Consider the following 22,074-nt stretch of genomic DNA (forward strand, 5'->3'; position numbering starts at 1 on the left):
CAATCCCTAGTATATTCTTTCTATTATCAACTGAATTTCCTCCTGCTCCCATTATTTTTATAAAATCTATGTCTTTCTTCCCATTATCCTCTAAACTCCTTGAAGGCAGGGGCAGGGTCTTTTGCTTCTGGTGTACTATCTCAAGTGTTTAGTACAGCATCCTGCTCACAGTATGTCCCTCTCCCTCCCTCCAGTGCCACTGATTGATTGGATAAGGACAGCTAGTTCATCTCTTCGCCTTCAAATATGATCATCCTAAATCAATCCTACTTTCCATGAATCACATTTACCCATCCTACAAAGCATATATCAGCTACTTTGAATGGTAATTTCTATTTGTTCTCATCCCCACTTCAGTTATGGCAGATGTGTGTCCAGGTTCTGTATATCATGCAATGTATGACGAATTGGAAATTTTTTAAAAATACAATATACCGTCTATCTATTTTATTGCAATCTGTATTCACTTGCTTTCTTTCCTAGGGTAAAAGAGGCACAAGCAAGCTATCTAATCCCATGTCATGCTCTGCAAACTCAGCATGCCTTTTTGAATGTTTCCAACACTCTTGGTTTCTGTGACATTAAAGGCTTGCAATGTGGAAATTGTATAAGCTCCCCTGCCACTTGTTTCCTAAGACACTGACCTCTTGTTCCTTCAAACACTACAGTCTTTTGAATTCAATTCTTCTAGAACTTTGGAGATTAAAAGCGTTACACAGGTTGGGTCTAATTTGGGTATTGATGAATTTGTTTCATCCCGAGGCATGTTACATTATGTTATGTTTTTACAGCATGTCCAACAGGAAAGACTGATATTCACAAAGACTTCAAATGCCAAAGGGAAGGCAAGGAGGAATTTGAGAAGGATTTTTATGCAGGAGAGGGAGGAAGCTATGTGGAGGGGAAGTTGGAGGTATGAATAGGTCAGGTAAAGTTAGAGCAGAGTGTAGTGTTGGATCAAGACTGGGAGGGAGTGCCTGACCAGGTGTTGATGTGTAAAATCTCTGGCCCCTGAAAAGGGGAGACCAAATAAGCAGCCCAGCAAGGTGCCAAGGGATCTTTTTCCTGAATGAAAAATGTGGGAGGCCTGATTGAGGTCAAGTATGTCCAGATCTTTGACCATAGTGTAAATCAACCAGTCAGTCAACCAATCAGTTCCTGTGTGACATGGCCATATCCTCAAATATATCCCCAAAACACCTGCTCTGGACGAGCAAATTGAATTATATCAGGAAGAGAAAAAAAAATATCTGTCCTTCAAGTTTCTTTAAATATATGCAAACATGCCCTATGCTGAACTAGTCTGTAATGCTGGGTCAGCATGAGCAATGTGATCAGATAAACAAATGCATTAACCTCACTGCATCAAGGACTGCATGCCAAATTAAAACACCTACTGAAACCTTGAGAAAAGTCCTCAACTCTCCTGACAAGCTGATACACAAGGTAGGACAGTTTTTAGTCTGAAGAAAGTGTGAAAGTTTCTATTCAGGGTTTCTGTTCTTCTCTTCAAATCTATATTTTGAGACCACTTCTAGCCATGTCAAGTGACGCTGAATTCTAAGAGTTGCTGAATCTCTGGATCCCATTCAAACTCCCAGCCTCCATTTTAAGACCTGTTCAGACTTAATCTAAGTCAACCTAATCACTGTTCAAAACATTATTTGGATTGCATGAATTCTGCTTTTGTAACATAGATGGCTGGCACCAGCAGAGAAAGAGACAGAGGGTATTGGACAGGTGGGTGTTACCAGTACCATTCTCTGCAAGCAGTCACTCAATTAAGGATCCTTCCTTTGTGGGCAGGGTGTGTGTCTTTCAACTCTGTTATATTGTATTCTCTCAAGTATTTAGTACAGTGCTCTGTGCAATGAGCTCTCAATAAATGCAACTGATGGGTTGATTTATGTGAGATGTTATTCAGCATGAGTATATGGTGGAGTACTGGGTGACACATAAACTGACCAGGTCTTGGTGTCTCCAGTTTGCAGCAGCTTAAGTGGGAAGGGGGATTCGGACCTAGTGGTCCCTCTGATCTTCTAAGTTGTGGGTTGAGTCTCCCTTCTGGTTTGTTCAGCTGCAGATGGCCCACACATGCTATTATATTGCAGTAAGACAAATTGTCTTTCGAAGGCAACATTTTAACCGCCTAATGCATAGGGTACCTGTCCTTTCCTCTGGCTTATTGAAGCCTGAAGAAAATGTCCAGCAGCTTGTTAATGCGTGACCTGCCCTTGACTGCAGGTTGCTGCCAGTCGTGAATACATAAACTACACAGTCCCTGCCATCTGGGATCAGAAAGAGGTGGTTTCCTTCCCCTGACTATCCTTGACTTTAGTTTATCACAACACACAACATATAATGACACTGGAGGCTCCTTCCCACAGATTCATGGATCTGGGCCCTACAGGGAGCCTTCCCCATACCCACACTGGCTCTCTCCACTGCTCTCCCAGCCCAGTGAGGACTGATTCCTTCAAGAGTCATGTGCATGCCTTGGGTCACTCCTATTAGCCATTGCTAATCCCCACTGAATCTTTTTCCTAGCTAATGTGGCTCTGCCAAGGTGGTTCCCTGGCAGCTAATGGTTTAGGGGCTGTGGAAGGGGAGGAAAGGACAGATGTGAGAAAAACCTGTTCTACCTCCTATTTCATTTTTTTCATGGCATTTGTTAAGAGCTTACTGTGTCCCAGGCACTGTATACTAAGCACTGTTAAGCATCTACTTTGTCAGCCACTGTCCTAAGCAATGGGGTAAAGTTACTCCAGTCAGACACAGTCAATGTCCCATAGTGGGATCACAGCCTGAATCCCCACTTTACAGATGAGGTAACTGAGGCACAGAGGAGTTAAGTGACTTGCCCAAGGTCACACAACAAACAAGTGTTGGAGCTAGAATCAGAATCCAGGCCCTTCTGACACCCAGGCCTATGCTCTATTCACTAGGTCATGCTGCTTCTCTACTTAGATCATGAGCCTCATGTGGGGCAGGACTGTGTCTAACATGAATAACTTTATCTATCCCAGTGCTTAGAACAGTGATTGACCTAGTAGGTGCTTAGCATATATAATGATTTTATTACTACTGCTAAAAAATTAAAAGGGAGTGACCCTCATCTTTTCTCCCTACAAGTCTGGGGGACTCTTTCTCCTTCCAGGCTGAACAAAATTGAGCCTAGGGTCTTCTGTGCCTGGTTGATCCATGCTGCAGCTCCTGGGCTGCTGAGTGTTGCAATGGGCCCTGGCAACGATAGCATGAGTATCCATGATCCTGGGACAAGGGAACCCTGCAGGGAGAGAAAGCTGCTTCAAACACCACAGAAATAACTGTTCTTGAAAATGGCCATAAAAACACCACAACTGTTAATGAGTGGTCTCAAACAAGGCATAGAGAAGAAACTGTGTGGTGGATTTGCTAGAGACATAGGTGATTGTTGTTTGGTAGATACACTGAAGCATTTTCATCTCCAATTCTATCTATCTCATGTCTTGTTAAGTACACTCAGAAGGGCACAAAGCTGTTCGGAGGCCCTTCTTATAATTCAAAGACAGTGAATGGAAGTTTGTCTCTTTTCTAACAGCTTTTTTCATTAATATGATTCCCCTGGGGGAAACACTGGGCCCCAGACTATCTTCTTTTAAAAAATATGCCATTAGCCATGGAGCAAATGAGGAAAAAATATCTATTTTCCACATCCCTACCATAGTAATCTGCTGGCAATTTCAACGGCACAGGCATTTTCTTCTGATCACTAAGCACTGCAAATTACTGGAAAGATTTTTTTAACCCAACCCCCATCTCTCAAAACGGATTTGTTTAATGAGGTCATTAAAAAGAAGCATGAAAGACTTACAAAAAGGCTCTGAATTTTTATGCTGTGGTGGCAGGATTAGGGCTGCTTGAGCACATATAAAAGCTATTAAAGGAGTGTGTGCTTATTAAATCTTACAAAGAATTTTCCTCTAGTCGTTAGACTTGAAGAGATTTCAATATAACTCTTACATGTCAAGAATCACAGATGATCTAGCGGAATAGCATATAATAAATCGGGCTTCTCCAAGACAGTTCATGGTAAAGTCATGTTCTGTTTTTATTATGGTCTCTCCCAACTCTCAGTGATGTACTAAGCCCAGGGAGGAGAAGAGTATAGAGATGTTCCTCTCCCACTCCCCACCTCAGGAAAAGACTCTGACAGTCCCTGAGTGGAGAGCTACATTTTCTCTAACAAATCTAAAGTGACCAGACATCCTAATTTAGCTGAAACAGTCCAGAAATTCTGAGAAGCTGTCCACCTGTCTGTCCCACCACTTGCTTTTGATGTTCTTGGGGATGCTTGTGCCCTGAAAAACTCACAGAAAAACAAATGATTGATTGAGAAGATCCCACATCTCAGCCTATATGAGGGAGCATGTAGGGAAGGAGAAGAGAATTCTCACTGGTGTGCATCTCCCAATCAATCAATAGTATTTGTTGACCACTGACTCTGTGCCAAATATTATACTAAGTACTTAGGAGAACACAATAGCATTAGTAGACATGATTCATGCCCTAAAGGAGCTTATGTAAATTCTGGTGGAGGAGATAGACACTGAAATATATTATTAATAATAATAATGTTGGTATTTGTTAAGCCCTTACTATGTGCCAGCACTGTTCTAAGTGCTGGGGTAGATACAAGGTCATCAGGTTCTCCCACATGGAGCGTTCAGTCTCAACTCCCATTTTACAGATGAGGTAACTGAGGTCCAGAGAAGTTAAGTGATTTGTCCAAAGTCACACAGCTGATGAATGGCGGAGCCAGGATTAGAAGTCACGAGCTCTGACTCCCAAGACTGTGCTCATTCCACTAAGCCATGGTGTGGAAGCAATAAAGGGTAATGATAGGACACAAGTGCTCCCAGTAAGGGGAGAGGAGTGTGAATACCCAAGTATTTAGGTATTGTGCCTATGTTAAACTGGAAGTAGAGGGGAAAGTAGTGTGGGGAGATGAGCTATTAGTAGGGGAGGCCTCTTGGAGAAGATCCAGTTTGAGAAGGGCTTTGAAGATAGGCGGAAGAGTTATTCATTCAATTTTATTTATTGAGTGCTTTCTGTGTGCAAAGCATTGTACTAAGCGCTTGGGAGAGAACAATATAACAACAGACACATTCCTGCCCACAATGAGCTCACAGTCTAGAGGGGGAGATAGACATTGATACAAACGAATAAATAAATTACAGATATATACATATGTGCTGTGAGGATGGGAGGGAGGATAAATGAAGGAACAAATTAGAGTGGCACAGAAGGGAGTGGGAGAAGAGGAGAAGAGGGCTCTAGCCGGGGAATCCCGGCTAGACTACTGTGTCAGCCTTCTCTCTGACCTCCCTTCCTCCTCTCTCGCCCCGCTCCGGTCTATTCTTCACTCCGCTGCCCGGCTCATCTTCCTGCAGAAACGATCTGGGCATGTCACTCCCCTTCTTAAACAACTCCAGTGGTTGCCTATCGACCTCCGCTCCAAACAAAAACTCCTCACTCTAGGCTTCAAGGCTCTCCATCACCTTGCCCCTTCCTACCTCTCCTCCCTTCTCTCTTTCTACCGCCCACCCCGCACGCTCCGCTCCTCTGCCGCCCACCTCCTCGCCGTCCCTAGGTCTCGCCTATCCCGCCGTCAACCCCTGGGTCACGTCCTCCCGCGGTCCTGGAACACCCTCCCTCCTCACCTCCGCCAAACTGATTCTCTTTCCCTCTTCAAAACCTTACTTAAAAATCACCTCCTCCAAGAGGCGTTCCCAGACTGAGCTCCTCTTCCCCCTCTACTCCCTCTGCCATCCCCCCTTTACCTCTCCGCAGCTAAAGCCTCATTTTCCCCTTTTCCCTCTGCTCCTCCACCTCTCCCTTCCCATCCCCACAGCACTGTACTCGTCCGCTCAACTGTATATATTTTCGTTACCCTATTTATTTTGTTAATGAATTGTACATCGCCTTGATTCTATTTAGTTGCCATTGTTTTTACGAGATGTTCTTCCCCTTGACGCTGTTTAGTGCCATTGTTCTCGTCTGTCCGTCTCCCCCGATTAGACTGTAAGCCCGTCAAACGGCAGGGACTGTCTCTATCTGTTGCCGACTTGTTCATCCCAAGCGCTTAGTACAGTGCTCTGCACATAGTAAGCGCTCAATAAATACTATTGAATGAATGAATGAATGCTTCTTGGAGGAGATGTGCCTTTAATAAGATTTTGAAATTGGGGAGAACAATTATCTGAGATTAGGAGGGAGGGAATTCCAGGCCAGGGGTATGCTGTGGGCGAGAGATTGGTGGTGAGACAGATGAGATGAGGTACAGTGAGAAGGTTAGAATTAGAGGAACCAAATCTGCAGGCTAGGGTGTAGTATGAGAGTAGCGAAGTGAGGTAGGAGAGGGCAAGGTAATTAAGTGCTTTAAGGCCAGTGGTGAAGAATTTTTGTTTGATGTGGAGGTGGATGGGCAACCACTGGAGTTTCTTGAGGGGTGAGGAAGCATGGAGGAGAGGAGGAGTCTGTGAAAGATACTGAGAATGAGTGGCCAGAGAGATAGGAGAAGAACCAGGAGAGGATAGTGTCAGTGAAGCCAAGGTTGGATAATGTTTCCAGGAGAAAGGAGTGGTTGACAGTGTCAAAAGCAGCTGAAAGGTCGAGGAGGATTAGAATGGAGTAGACTGTTGGATTTGGTGAGGAAGACATCATTAGTGATCTTTGAGAGGGTGGTTTCAGTGGAGTGAAGAGGACGGAAGTCAGATTGGAGGGGATCAAGGAGAGAATTGGAGGAGAGGAAATTGAGACAGTGGAAGTAGACACCTTGCTCAAGGGTTTTGGAGAGGAATGGTAGGAAGGAGATGGCGCAACAACTGGAGGGAGCCGTGGGGTCAAGGGAGGGATCTGTTAGGATAGGGGAGCTATGGGCATGTTTAAAAGCAGTGGGGAAGAAGCCATTGGAGAGTAAATAGTTGAAGATAGTAGTTAGGGAGGAAAGAAGGGAGGGGGCAAGTGTTTTGATGAGGAGTGAAGGAATGGAGTCAAATGCATAGGTGGAGGGGTTGGATTTTGAGAGAAGGCAGGAATCTGCTGCCAGAGATCTGCTGGATGTGAAGCTGGAGAGCTTTCCAGACAGCAAAGAGCGCCTGAATAGGAGGTTGGCAGTGAGGGAAACAAGAACAAGACCTAGTGAGTAGTTTGGATTGAAGGGAACAATGTGTCCAAGTTGGGGTGTAGTGGAGAGGAAGCAAGGCTAAGTAGAGGAGAGAGAGTTGACTGAGTGCCTTAAGCCAATGGTCAGGAGACCTCCCTTCAGAGGAAGAGAAGAGGCCTAGGAAGATAGCAGGAGAGCGTGGCCAAATAGGACAAGGCTTTGCAAGTTCCACCATAGGGGTCTGGAGCTTGCTGAGAGGCAGCAGATGCTGGAGCAGGTACAGAGACCCTGATGAAAGAAAAGCCCAGGATGGGCCATTTCCCTGAGGACAGCACCCCTGCTGGGACTGCTGCTTTAGTGCTTAGGGGACATTCCAAAATTACTAGAATTATGAATCCTGCCCTTGAGTTGCTTGCAATAAGGGGGAAACAATAGTCATACATTGATGAATATACCATAATGAAGAATGAGAGATTGAGTATAAATAATAGACATAAATGAGTAGTGTAGTGATGGGATGACATGACCACGACTATTCTGGGAATGTCTCTGGAGGAGGTGACTTTTTAGAAGAGTTTTGAATAAGTATTAGTGTCAGTAATCACTTTTATTAAGTGCCCTTTGGGTGCAATGCACTATACTAAGTTATGGGGAAGTAGCAGACCAAGAAGTGACATGTTCCCCATACACAAGGAGCTTATGCAATAATGAGGTGTCTTGTAAATAGTAATCAAAATTAGCAATTACATTTACAATTAGTAATGAACAATTGAATAAACATTTAAGTTCTGAAGATGCATATAAGATGGCTGATAGACTTATATGACTTAGTATGCTGGGAATTAATTAGGGACACTTGTGGGAGGAGGTGGGAAGGAATATGCGGAGGGCTGTGGTCTGTCAGACTGGGGGAGAAGGGAAGTTCAAAGCCAAGGGAATGTTGTGAGGGAGGTGGGGGAGTTGAGAGTAAGGCACATTTAGAAGGCTAACTTGGAGAAACACAGGGGAGGGCTATTTTTGGATAGTGGGTGAAGAAAGCAGGTAGAGAAGGGGTTTGATGAAGTTGAATAGGGCACTTGAGAGAGGATTCAAGAAGGAGAAAGAGCAAAGAACCAGTAGTTCAATGTCAATGGGCTGCAGGAGGATGGGCAAGATAACCTTGGTGGTTTGACAAAGTGAGAGACTCTATGATTCTAGGATTTATTTCATTTAAAGCCCATTTTAAAAGAAAGCTAATCAAAGACATGATATGAAGATTATTTAAAGGAGCTTTCTTTGTAGTTGTATGTGTGTGTGGGATGAGATTAATAATGCTTTTTGGTTGAGAAGAAGGGCTACCTAAGGTAAACCTGTAACTAATTGTACAACGACTTTCCATGTAAGTGACTCACTCTGCTGCCTTATGTGTCAGCGGGTTGCTTGCCAGTTTGACATTAGTGCCGTTAGTCCTGTTGTGATGAACAGGGAAAAAGGCTGACTGTGACGGCCTTGCACATCATGTATCAAACATGTCCATTGCTTAGGGTCTCTGCTCTGCTCATATTGTTATTTCCCAATTCCCCCTCTCTATTTTTAAATAGGACCAAGAGGCAATCAGAGGGAGCTAATGACAAGTCAGGTGAGACATCTCTGATCCATAGCAACGCCATGGACACATCTCTCCCGGAACACCCCACTCCATCTGCAATCGTTCTGGTACCACATCCATCTAGTTTTCTTGGTAAAATACAGAAGTGATTTATCATTGCCTCCTTCCGCTCAGTAAACTTGAGTCTCCGCTCTTGGCTCTCTCCTATGCCACTGCTGCCCAGCACAGGTGAGTTTTGACTTGTAGCAGATTACCTTCCACTTGCTAGCCACTGTCCAAGCTAGGAATGGAATGGGTATCCTCTGCTTGACTCTCCCTCCTGTACTCGAGACTGATAGAGTACTGGAAACTCTCCAAGAGTGACCCTGAGACGGGGCACTTGGGTTAGTCCTCTAATTTATGAAGCTCCACCAGCTTGATTGCCCACTGGTTGCAATGAAATTACTTTGAAACTTGCCCATGACATATTCTAATATCACTTGTCTTGTCTTATGCTGTCCAGTCGTCTCTGACCCACAGCGACTCCTTGGACATCTCTCTCCCAGAATGCCCCAACTCCAACTGCAATTTTTCTGATAGTGTATCCACAAAGTTTTCTTGGTAAAAATATGGAAGTGGTCTACCATTGAGAAGCAGCATGGCTCAGGGGAAAGAGCACGGGCTTTGGAGTCAAAGGTCATGGGTTCGAATCCCGGCTCTGCCACTTGTCAGCTGTGTGACTGTGGGCAAGTCACTTAACTTCTCTGTGCCTTAGTTACCTCATCTGTAAAATGGGGATTAAGACTGTGAGCCCCACGTGGGACAACCAGATTCCCCTGTGTCTACCCCAGCGCTTAGAACAGTGCTCTGCACATAGCAAGTACTTAACAAATACCAACATTATTATTACCATTGCCTTCTTCCATGCATTTAACTTGAGTCTCCACACTTGACTCTCTCCCATGCTGCTGCTGCCCAGATAGGTGAGTCTTGACTTGTAGCAGATTGCCTTCCACTCAGTAGCCACTGCTCAAGCTAGGAATGGAATGGGTATGCCTTTTCTTTTCTCTCACTCCTGTAGCCAAGACTGGTAGAGTACTGGAAACTCTCCAGGAGCGATCTGAGAGGGGTCTAATATCACTAGTATGCCTAAACACAGATAAGGGTTTTTTTTTATGCTCTGAGGATGATAAAGATAGCTTTCAGCTGGTAAGTAATCCAAGATGATTAAGTCATTTCATGGTTGACATATATGACAGCTGGCTGTGAGACTGATATAAACTCACACTAAGGTACAGCTACCATCCTCTGAGATTCCAGTGGAGGAGGAAAATGAACAGGCTGTGTTGTAGTAGGAAATCAGTAAGGTAAGATAGCAAGGGGCAACGTGATTGAGTGCTCTAAAGTCAATGGCAAGGAGTTTCTGTTTGTTGCCGAGGAGGAGTAGGGACACCCAAACTGAATGTTTATTTAGAAAAATGATCTGGGCAACAGGGTGAAGTATGAACTGGAGTGGGGAAAGACAGGAGACAGGGAGGTCAGCAAGGAGGTTGATGCAGTAGTCAAAGTGAGATAGGCAAGAAGCAGCGTGGCTTAGTGGAAAGAGCACTGGTTTGGTCATGGGTTTGAATACCAACTCCACCACTTTAGGCAAGTCACTTAACTTCTCTGTGCCTCAGTTACCTCATCTGTAAAATGGGGATTGAGACTGTGAGCCCCCAGTGGGACAACCTGATTACCTTGTATCTACCCCAGAGCTTAGAACATGCTTGGCACATAGTAAGTGCTTAACAAATACCATCATTATTATTACGTGCTTCGATCGGTGTGATAGTAGTTTAGATGGAGAGTTAAGGGCAAATTTTTGTGATGTGAAGACTGAACTGACAGGATTTGGTGACAGATTGAAAATGTGGGTTCTTTGAGATAGGTGAGTTGAGGATAATGCCAAGGTAATGGGCCTATGAGATAGGGAGGATGGCAGTACTGTCTAGAGTAATGGGAAAATCAGGTGAAAGACAAGTTTCGGGTGGGATGATGAAGAGTTCTGTTTTGAACATGTTAAGTTTGAGGTGTAGGTGGGATATCAAGGTAAAGATGTACTGAAGTCTGGAAGAAATACAAGATTGTAGAGAAGGAGAAAGATCAAGGCTGGAGATGTAGATTTGGGAATCATCCTTCTAGAGATGATAGTTGAAGTCATGGGAGTGAATGAATTCTCCAAGGGAGTGGGTGTTGATGGAGAATAGAAGGGGACCCAGAAATGTGCGTTGAGGGTCTCCCTCTGTTAGGGGTTGGGAGAGAGAGTAGTAGACCTTGAGTGCTTTAAAGCCGATGGTGAGGAGTTCCTGATGTGGAGGTGGATGGGCAACCACTGGAGGTTCTTGACGAGTAGGAAACATGGACTGAATGTTTTGTAGAATAATGAATCAGAGAGCAGAGTGAAGTATGGACTGGAGTGGAAAAAGGCAGGAGGGAGGGAGGTCGGCAAAGAGGCTGGTACAGTAATCAAGAAGGGATAGAATAATTGCTTGGATTAAAGTGGTAGCAGTTTGGATGGAGAGGAAAGGGTGGATATTAGTGTTGTTGTGAAGGTTGAATCAACATGATTTTGTGCTAGATTGAATATGTGAGTTGAATGAGAGAGATAATGCAAAAGTTATGGGCTTGTGAGACAAGGAGGATGGTGATGCTGTCTAGAGTAAAGGGAAAATCAAGGGTAGGACAAGGTTTGAGCAGGATGATAAGGAGTTCTGTTTTGGATGTGCAAGTTTGAGGTGTAGGCAGGACATCAAAGTAGGGATGTCTTGAAGGCAGGAGGAAATGTGAGACTGCAGAGAGGGAGAGTGCATCACCCTGATTTGCTCCCTTTACTCACCCCTCCATCAGCCCCACAGCACTTATGTACATATCTGTAATTTACTTATATTAAGGTCTGTCTCCATCTCTAGACTGTAAGCTTACTGTGGGCAGGGAATGTGTCTACCAACTCTGTTATATTGTATTCTCTGAAGTGCTTTGTATAATGCGCTGCATACAGTGAGTGTTCAATAAAGATGATTGATTGGTTGATTGATAGGAGAACCAGAAGAAGACAGTGTCAGTCAAGCCAAGGTTAGATAATGCTTCCAGGAGAAGGGGGAGGTCCCCAGTGTCAAACAAAGCCAGCAAAGAGGTCATGGAAGATTGAGGTGGAGCAGAGCCTTTGGATTTGGCAAGGAGATCACTGGTGACCTTTGAGAGGGCAAGGAGAGAATTGGAGAAGCTAAAGTAGAGGCAGTGGGTGTAGACAGTTTGCCCAAGAAGAGGAATGGTAGGAGGAAGATGGGGGGACAAGGGAGGTTTTTCTTTAAGACAGTGGACATGTGAGTATGTTTGAAAGCAGTGGGGAAATAGCCACTGGAGAGTGAACAGTTGAAAATGATGGTCAGGGAGGGAAGAAAGGGGACAAGTGTTTTGTTAAGGTGTGGTATGAGGAGGTTGGAGATGCAAGTGGAGGGGGTAGATTTTTGAGAGGAGGCCGGGGAACACCTCCTGAAAATCTCCTGGCAAAGATAGGAGAGTTGAAGAAGTGCTAGGAGAAGGGAGGGACTGGAGAGGAGCAGAGAAGATTTTGTGAAGCTCACAACTGATGACTTCAATTTTGTCAATAAAGTTGGGGCAAGAGAAGGGGGGCAGGGTTTGGAGCTTGAGAAGGAAGTTAAAAGTCTAAAACAGCTGGCATGGCGAAGGGCATAGGAGTCAATAAGGAACTTACCCATCTAGATCAATGGGTAAGTTTTAGATCTAGGTATTAATTACAATACATATAATAATGGTATTTGTTAAGCGCTTACTATGTGCAGAGCATTATTCTAAGCGCTGGGGTAGACACAGGGGAATCAGGTTGTCCCATGTGGGGCTCACAGTCTTAATCCCAATTTTACAGATGAGGTAACTGAGGCACAGAGAAGTTAAGTGACTTGCCCAAAGTCACACAGCTGACAGGTGGCAGAGCCAGGATTAGAACACATGACCTCTGACTCCTAAGCCCTGGCTCTTTCCACTGAGCCATGCTGCTTCTCTACAGCATATATACATATATATGCATAAATATATACCTATAATACACATACGCACACTCACTCCCACTCCCATATATATGATCTCACTGTCCATCACTTCTTCATTTTTGAAGATAAACCTACTTAGAATGAGATGTTTTCCATGCATGAGGTTGTGGCTGAAAAGCTGGATACACCACTGAGAATCTCTTTTGCCTTTTGCACCCACAAATCTAATTAATTGCTGTCATGATGTTTTTTTTTTTTTTGATTTTGCCCCTCTTTCTCGGTATCCTGTTCTTCATGAAACATTTACTCCAGGGGAGTAATCCTTCCCCAGTTGCTGCCCACCAAGTTGGTCTGACTTCTACTCTTGTTCATTCATTTATATATGTATTACGGAATTTATTAAGGACTTATCATTGTGTCAAGCACTGTTCTTAGCACTGGGGTAGGTCCAAGTTAATCAGGTTGGACACATCCCTGATCACATAGGGATCACAATCTAAGTAGGAGGGAGAACAGGTATTGAATCCCCATTTTACAGTTGAGGAAACTGATTTGCCCAAGCTCACACAGGATTCACCTGGCAGAGCCAGCATTAGAACCCAGGTCCTCTGACTCCTAGGCCTCTGCTCTTTCCACCAGGCCATGCTGTTTCCCAACAATCCACTGTTAGGTCACTTTGATTGAGGCTGTGCCTCACTAGGTTTTTAATTAGTTATTCTGCCTACCTACCTTTCGTGCGCCTCTTTCCAAATTTTCATACATCAGCTGCTTGGTTATCACAAAGTCATCCATTCTCTTCACATGTCCTGACTAGCAGAACTGCGTTGTTTCATTGTTTCAGGGTGACCTGATAAAGTTCTAGGATCGCACGACTGCTAATATCATCCTGTTGTTTAATGCTGAGAATGGTTTCTAAGTGAAGCTGGTGAAATTTGCTTCAGAAAATGGTAATGTCTCTTTTCTAGTAGGTCCGTATTACCCAGCCATACAGGAAGTTGCACTTGATGATGATTTTACATACCTGCATCTTGATAGAGTTTGATAATATATTGTTGCTACTCTCTAGTCTCTAGACTGTAAGCTCGATGTGGGCAGGGAATGTGTCTATTTATTGTTATATTGTGCTCTCACCAATGCTTAGTACAGGGATTTGCACACAGTAAGTGCTCAATAAATGCAATTCATTAACTGAATGAACACACTTGGTCAATATGCCAAAAGTCAGGATGGCTTTATTTATTCTGCTTTCCACTATTTAATCTATCCAAGTATCCTGGAATAGTATACTGCCTAGATTTCAGGATCTGGGAAGAGCAGTAACTTTTCAATGTTAAATATCACCGACAATTAACAACAATGCCCTCTACTGTCATTCCATACAAAGAACAGCCACTAAAAGGCTTTGCCCAACAGAGTTCACATTTGGCAAGTTCCCAAACGACTTTCCTTCTGATCCACAGAGAGTTGGTGGAAGCAGACGTTCCAGTCTCCTCTGACCCCTGTTCTGGGCGGTAAGTGACTCTGCCACCCTGGGGTTGCTTCTGGGGCTGAGGATGGGGTGAAATGCAGCTTTCCTTTTTCTCTCTTGCCACCAAAAAAAGTCCTGATGCTAGCAGAGTTGTGACTGAAGCTAGAGGTGGCTCTGCAGCTCTGGACCTGTGGCTTGAGTGAAGTTAACTAGAATGTTGCCTTTCATTGACCTTCCCCACCCTCACTCCACGTGGAATCCATGCTGGGACTGGGGGAGAGGCAAAATGGGCTACAGAAATTAGTGTATCAGTAACAATGAATGCAAAGATCAGGACCACTGTGTCGGGATCCTCCTTCTTTGCCTCCTTCTGTGCTTTCTCCCCCATCATAATCAATCAATCAATCAATCAATCATAATCAGCGAATTATTACTGTGTGCAGAGCACTGTACTTGGGAGAGTACACTATAACAGAGTTGTGGCACACATTGTTTGCCCACCCCTATTCTCATGTAGAGTCAAGGTCCGCCTGAAGAAGTCCTTGATAAAGTTATCAATCACTTTTAAAAATCAACTTGAAGTTGTGCTACATTGAGAATTCACTGCTATGATGATTGTCTGGAGTCAGCTCTTCTATCATGGACCTCTCCTGGAGAATGTGGCCAGCGGTCTCCCATTTGACTGGAATATATAGTCCAGGGCAATGATACAGCAACTCTGCAGGCTTGGATTTGCTATTTTAAATGATGTTAGCATTTTGAATTAAGTCCTGCAGGTTCTTAATTCAGTCAAATTACAAGCAAATCTTCTTTTGCCTGAATTACCTGGGAAACTATGCCAGAAGCTGCTTGTTTTGGCTTCAATTACCTGGATAATGGCACGACTTCCACTTTTTTTTGGCTTGTGAGGCCTGGTACCAACTTCGATTTGGGGGAATGCCCTTATGGTACCTCAGAGACATAACTGGGAAAAAATAAACTAATAACATGCCTGGAAGATTAATCAAAACAGATGTGCTCTGTTGATTGCTGACAGGAAAGCCTGGTCCATGTTTGGCAGATGTCTGACTGTCTCAGGGAGTTCATTTGGTAAGTTGACCACTGAAGCAGAAAAAAGATTGGTAGCAAATAGAAATGAGAACTAATAGCTGACATTAGGTGAGATTTGTGATTTCTTCTTTTCTCAATTACCATATGCATCTTATAACTGAGGGAGGTTGAAAATCTACCTGGCAAAAAGAATAAATTGAAAGAATTAATCTTCGTGTCTCTGTACGCACATTCATACCATCCCACCTGCCCATCCATTAATGATTATTACTATGAGGCTGTATTCCATTATTCTGTATTCTTTTTAAATACTTCTGGGAGATGGAGATGGGATCTTTGGAAAGCTTCTTAAAATTATGACTTCCATTTCCAATGGCACAAGAGGTTTTATTATCCTCTGATATTCCCCTCTGCAGTACCCACAATGCAGTCTTTTCTAATTTACTTTCCATACTTAATTGGAAGGAGTAAACTGGGCATATTCATTCATTCAATCATATTTTTTGAGCACTTACTATTCATTCAATAGTAATTATTGAGCACTTACTGTTTGCAGAACACTGTAATAATTGCTTGGGAAAGTACAATATAACAGTAAACAGAAACATTCCTTGCCCACAGGGAGCTAGCAGTCTAGAGGGGTCTATTGATCAACTGACAAGAAATTAACTGAATGAACTAGACCAAGTGCTTAGTACAGTTCTCTTGCAAAGAGTAAGAGCATAATAAATAAGATTGACTGATCTATCAGCTTCTAACATAGATTAACAGAAGGTGAAGCCCTAGAGATCCGAAGTAGGGTTGAAGAGATGATCTCCTCAACCTCTAGGAGGCCAAGAAGCTGTTCAGCTACAGGTTGTAGGAGGGTGTGTGTGTGTGTGTGTGTGTGTGTATGTATGTGTGTGTGTGTGTGTGTGCGCGCGTGTGTGTGTGTGTGTGTCTGAACCATAGCGTCGCCTTGGACACATCTCTCCCAGAACGCCTTACCTCCATCTGCAATCGTTCTGGTAGTGTATCCATATGGTAGTGTATCTAGAGTTCTCTTGTTAAAAATAAGGAAGGGGTTTACCATTGGCTCCTTCTGTGCAGTAAACTTGAGTCTCTGCCGTCAACTCTATCCCATGCCACTGCTGCCCAGCACAGGGGAGTTTTGACTTGTAGAAAATTGCCTTCCACTCGGTAGCCACTGGCCAAACTAGGAATGGAATGAATATGCCTCTGCTTGAATCTTCCTCCCATAGTCGAGACTGGTAGAGTACTGGAAACTCTCCTGGTGCAACCCTGAGATGTAACTAAGTGCTTAACAATTATTACTATTATTATTATTCTCATTATCATGAAATGATCCCTGGTGGTCTTCACAGAGTAGGCACATAGTATGGCACTGTCCATGAGGCACCAAGTAAATGCTGTTGATCATCACACTGATAATTCTTCTTTTGGATAAAAGCCAAAGCTTGGCTGAGCAATTGGACAGGGAGGGAGTGGTGAGAAAGTCTTCTCTCTTCAGCACATGGCATAGGGAACATAACTAATTCAATCAGCTTTCATAAGTTTGAATTCAAAACAAACTGATGAACCTTTTTTTGCAAAAGCGTACCTATAATCTGAGGGTATCTGAAGTTTTAGGGCTAATCTGGAATAACTTCCTGGAGAAGAGAAGTTTTCAGAGGAACTCTGAAGTTGGAAGGAATATCTCTTGACAAAGAGGAGGGAAGTAGGAGGACATTCTAGGCCTAAATTGGAATGGTTGTCAGAGCAGAATACAGAGAGACTCACCGTCTCTCAGTAGCCTGAGTATCTAAGAAGCAGGGGAACCTAGTGGAGCTGGGAATCAGGAAACCTGGGTTCTAATCTAGGCCTGATAGAGTTTGGCTTGTAATATCCCGGCTAGATTACTGTGTCAGCCTGCTCTCTGATCTCCCTTCCTCCTCTCTCTCCCCACTCCAGTCTATTCTTCACTCCTCTGCCCCGCTCATCTTTCTGCAGAAACGCTCTGGGCATGTCACTCCCCTTCTTAAAAACCTCCAGTGGTTGCCTATTGACCTCCGCACAAAACAGAAACTTCTCACTCTAGGCTTCAAAGCTCTCCATCACCTTGCCCCTTCCTACCTCTCCTCCCTTCTCTCTACTGCCCACCCCGCACGCTCCGCTCCTCTGCCGCCCACCTCCTCACCGCCCCCCGTTCTTGCCTATCCTGCTGTCGACCCCTGGGCCACGTCCCCCACGGTCCTGGAATGCCCTCCCTCCTCACCTCCGCCAAAGTAATTCTCTTCCCCTCTTCAAAACCCTACTTAAAGCTCACCTCCTCCAAGAGGCCTTCCCAGACTGAGCTCCCCTTTTCCCTTTGCTCCCTCTACTCCCCCTTCACCTCTCCGCAGCTAAACCCTCTTCTCCCCCCTTTCCCTCTGTTCCTCCCCCCTCCCGTCCCATCCCCTCAGCACTGTACTCGTCTGCTCAACTGTAAATATATCTTCATTACCCTATTTATTTTGTTAATGAGATGTACATCACCTTGATTCTATTTATTTGCTATTGTTTTAATGAGATGTTCTTCCCCTTGACTCTATTTATTGCCATTGTTCTTGTCTGTCTGTCTTCCCTGATTAGACTGTAAGCCCATCAAAGGGCAGGGACTGTCTCTATCTGTTACTGATTTGTACATTCCAAGCGCTTAGTACAGTGCTCTGCACATAGTAAGCGCTCAATAAATACTATTTGACTTTGAGCAAATCACTTCATTTTTCTGTGCCTCAGCTTTCTCATTGTTCTTTCTCCCCTCAAGAATGTGAGTCTCGTAGGACAGTGACTGTGTTTGATAGGATAGTATTATATCTCTACCAGCATTTGGCTCAGGTTTGAAGAAAGAATATAGGGGTCACTAATTAGCCTTCTGAGTTGCTCAAAAACGTGTTGTGTATTCCCGTTTCCCTTTCATCAGTTCCTCTTCCTTTCTCATGCAGGAGCTTCTGTGATGACAACAACAAAGATTCTGCAATGTTTCTTTTCCTCCATAAATCCTTTTATGAAAAGTTCACAAGGCAGGCTCTTGCTGACACTCCTCAGTTTATGGCTCTGAGACATGCAATCGATTTGTTTCTTCACATACCTACTGAAAAACCCTATATAGTTGGTACTACTTGTTTTGGAAAGACTCAGGAATTAATTCCAAAAACAAACTGAAAAAAAGGCCTTTATTGTGGAACCTTATGGTTGTGATAAAGTTCTAAAACATACTCTGGTGGATTACAATAGAGAGTTAAAGCAACCCTAGTCTCTGAAATTATGGACTGGAAGAAATGTGCCTTCATAGCACAAGAAAAGTAATGATTTTAGTTTTTGTCAGTTAGGCAACAAGTTCACAGGCATGGCAAAAGGACAACTTTCTTAAGCAGGATCATTCAACACATTCTGGGAGGATGCTAGCTTCTCTGCCAATAGAGGGAAAGCTTCACCCCACCAGGAGAGAAGCCAAAATCTTCCAGAGGACAGAGTGGAGGGAAGTTACATAGTTGGAATTTTCTGTTGGCTGTGAGGAGCTGCTTGATTGCTCTCTGAAACACAGGCAAAAGAGACTTTTATGGGGTAAATTTATTTTTCTCTACTTAAGTTTACTGGGGGTAAAAGGGAAGCTAGAGTGGGTTAATTTCTGGATTATTTTAGGCAAAATTGTATTTCCCAGCCTTTTCTCCAAGCTTAGCACCAGGCCTAGCACATGGGTTTTGACATCTTTAATCAAATCCTCAGATTTATGCTCATTGAATTGAAAGCCAGTTCCTGCAAAAATTACCTTGCAAACCTTTTCTTTAGCATTCTCTGTGGTGGTCTTTTCCCATTTGTGTTTATAATTTAATCCCAACATTCATCTTGTCTGATTTAATAATCTGGTTCAGCCATGGTACGGGAAGCAGCAAGGCTCAGTGGAAAGAGCCCAGGCTTGGGAGTCAGAGGTCATGGGTTTGAGTCCCGGCTCTGCCACTTGTCAGCTGTGGGACTATGGGCAAGTCACTTAATTTCTCTGTGCTTCAGTTATCTCATCAGTAAAAATGGGGATGAAGCCTCACGTGGGACAACCTGATTACCCTGTGTCTTCCCCAGAGCTTAGAATAGTGCTCTGCACATAGTAAGTGCTTAACAAATACCAACATTATTATTATTATGGCCACTTGGGCCTACTTTTAATTGGATCCTACTGAGACTTTCTAATCCCATATTTATTTATTTATTTAATGATTCTTGTTAAGCACTGTACTAAGCACTGGGGGAGCTACAAGACAATCAAGTTGTACGCGGTCTCTGTTCCATATGAGGCTCAAAGACTAAATCAGTAGGAAGAAGATTTAATCCCCTTATTACAGATGAGGAAACTGAAGCACATAGAAATGAAGTGACTTGACCAAGGCCCAACAACAAGTAAATGATGGGGCCTGGACTAGAACCCAGGACCTCTGACTCCCAGGACCCTGCTCTTTCCACAGGCCACACTGCCTCCCACATCTTCCTTGGATATCAAACACGGGGTGGTCAGTAATTTTAAACCTAGTTGGATGGGATACAGCAGAGCACCCTCAAATTCAATCTCTCATTGTAAATGCCTCGATGGTGTCATCAAAATAAGGGCAGAGAAAAAGATTAAACACAAGAATATTTCAACTTTCTGGGAAAATGATTGAAAACAGGGATGTAAAATAGTTGTCAGGGAACTAAGTATCAGATAAAGTCACTAGGAGACAGCAAGAGAGGCAATTTCCAACTCATAATGTGACAGCGAGGCTGACCTTGATTTTCAACATCACTACTAGTCTGACCATATGGTATGTTGGGTCTGAAAAGCACAGTCACAAGGTTGTTGCAAGAACCCTAGAGTGTAGTAGGAAAGTAGCAAGGTGAGATAGGAGGGAGCAAGGTGATTGAGTGCTTTAAAGCCATTGGTGAAGAAGTTCTGTTTGAAGCAGAGGTAGATGGGCAATCAGTGGGGGTTCTTGAGGAAAGGGGAAACATGGTCTGAATGTTTCTGTAGAAAAATGACCTGGACAGCAGAGTGAAGTATGGGCTAGAGTGGGGAGATACAGGAGGCTGGGCGATCATCAAGGAGGGTGACATAGTAATTAAGGTGGGATTAGATTAATATGGGAGCAGTTTTGGATGGAGAGAATAGCGCGGGTTTTAGCGATGTTGTGAAGGTGGACCTGACAGGATTTAGTGATGGACTGAATATGTGGTTTGAATGAGTGAGAGGAGTCAAGGATAACACCAAGGTTATGGACTTGCGATACAGAAAGGATAGTGGTGTCATCTACAGTGATGGGTAAGTCCTTCCATGTAGGCTGTATAATAATAATAGTGGTTTATTTATGCTCCTTGTGGGCAGTGATCATGTCTACCAACCCTGTTGTCCTCTCCCAAGTGCTTCGTACTATGCTGATCACACAGAAAATGCTCAATAATACAACTGATGTATTGTTTAGAGTAGCCAAGTGTGAGGGGGAAGGGAAGGAAGAGCAATTAGCAAACCAGGCAGCAGTTGTCAACTAATGTGGAAACAATCTCATGGCAAAGGTCAGTCAATCAGTCAGTGATGTTTATTGAGCAGTTACTGTGTGCAGAGCACTGTATTCAACACTTGGGAGAGCACAAACAGCAGAGCTGGTAGGCACATCCTTGCCGACAATGAGATTACATGGCTTCCTTCATCTTCCCAACCATAGCCTTCTAGCCTTTTTGGGCTGAATTTGGTCCAACCATTGTAGGGGTAAATCCCTCTACCACTAGCTGCCTAAACAAACTGGTCTTATCGGCACTATTTTAAGAAACAAGTAAAATCAATTTTTCCAATTCAGAATACGATTGAATGAATGAATGAATAGCTTGCAGATGTGAAGATGCAACATGTCCCAGAGGAAAGAGCATAGAACTGGGAGCCAGGAGACCAGATTTTTAATCCCGGCTTCAACACTTGCCTATTCTTTCGGTTTCCTAGTGTGTAAATCAGTGATTAAATACCTGTTATTCCACCCTCTTACAGAATGAGTTCCATGTGGGTGAGGAACTGTGTCTGACTTTGATTGTGTTATATCTAGCACAGTGCTTGGCCCATAGTAAGTGCTTAAGAAATACAACTATTATTTAACATTGCAATGTGTCTCAAGTGGGATGCTTCATAAATCTATTAGACTTGGGCTCACTTTTTATTAAGTAATCTTACTGTTTAGAATATACACCTTTGCTACACCTTTGCCTTCTAGAGGTAGGAGTAGAAGGAGGCAAATTGGACCCAAATTAGACTGAAAGCTCCTTGAGGAGTGCAAGTCACTCAATTTATCTGTGCCTCAGTTTTCTTATCTACAAATAGTGGATTAAATACTGCTTCTCCTTCCCTTTTAGACTGTGAAACACATGCAGCATAGGGAAGATGTCTTACCTGATTATCTTGTATCTCCTCCAGAGTTTAGTTCAGTGCTTGGCACAAAGTAAGCACTTAAATACCACAGTTGTAATTATTAAGTAAAATAGGTTTCCCAGAAGACATGCAGTTGGAAATGAGTTTAGAAGGCTAGGATAGAGGTTGTTCGAGTGTGAAGAAGTTCACCTCATTATTAGTCTGCAGCCAGATTTATTTATTTAACTCTATTTGAGGCTACAAATGAGTGCAGTCTATAATGCCAAGAATTTCTAGAGGGGAGAGGGGGCATGGAGTGGAGGCTGGGAAGATTATGTTTTCAAGAAAAATGTTGTTTTTTTTGTGAAAAAGAATAGGAAAAGTGAGTGCAATTCCCCAAAATGCATTTTT

The 22,074-nt window shown here is 43.6% G+C and overlaps 1 non-coding gene across 1 annotated transcript; it reads right to left on the bottom strand.

Moving 5' to 3' along the window:
- Window positions 1-8,973: 8,973 nt before the first annotated feature.
- Window positions 8,974-9,110, bottom strand: LOC114805520. The gene has a single exon (XR_003753493.1). It is a non-coding gene; the product is annotated as a small nucleolar RNA SNORA7 (small nucleolar RNA).
- Window positions 9,111-22,074: the final 12,964 nt, after the last annotated feature.

The sequence above is a fragment of the Ornithorhynchus anatinus genome, chromosome 18 (genome assembly GCF_004115215.2).
Source record: "Ornithorhynchus anatinus isolate Pmale09 chromosome 18, mOrnAna1.pri.v4, whole genome shotgun sequence".
NCBI classification, from domain to species: Eukaryota; Metazoa; Chordata; class Mammalia; order Monotremata; family Ornithorhynchidae; genus Ornithorhynchus; species Ornithorhynchus anatinus.